This window comes from Colobus angolensis, unplaced genomic scaffold (assembly GCF_000951035.1).
Source record: "Colobus angolensis palliatus isolate OR3802 unplaced genomic scaffold, Cang.pa_1.0 Scaffold114, whole genome shotgun sequence".
NCBI lineage: Eukaryota > Metazoa > Chordata > Mammalia > Primates > Cercopithecidae > Colobus > Colobus angolensis.
This window is the reverse complement of record NW_012112475.1, coordinates 3934097-3934427: the sequence shown is the minus strand read 5'-3', so window position 1 is coordinate 3934427 and position 331 is coordinate 3934097.

Genomic DNA, 331 nt, shown 5'->3' with positions numbered 1-331 from the left:
GGAGTTTCACTCTGTCGCCCAGGCTAGAGTGCAATGGTGTGATCTCGACTCACTGCAACCTCTGCCACCCGGGTTCAAGCGATTCTCCTGTCTCAGTCTCCCGAGTAGCTGGGACTACAGTTGTGCACCACCACGTCCAGCTAATTGTAACTACTAAAAAGTAGCTACACGGTTTTACCATTTTGGCCAGTCTGGTCTTGAACTCCTGACCTCAGTTGATTCACCCACTTCGGCCTCCTAAAGTGCTGAGATTACAGGCGTGACCCACCTCGCCTAGCCCAGCCACCACTCCCGGCCCTTGGCTGAGCATTTTTTTTTTTTTTTTTTTTTT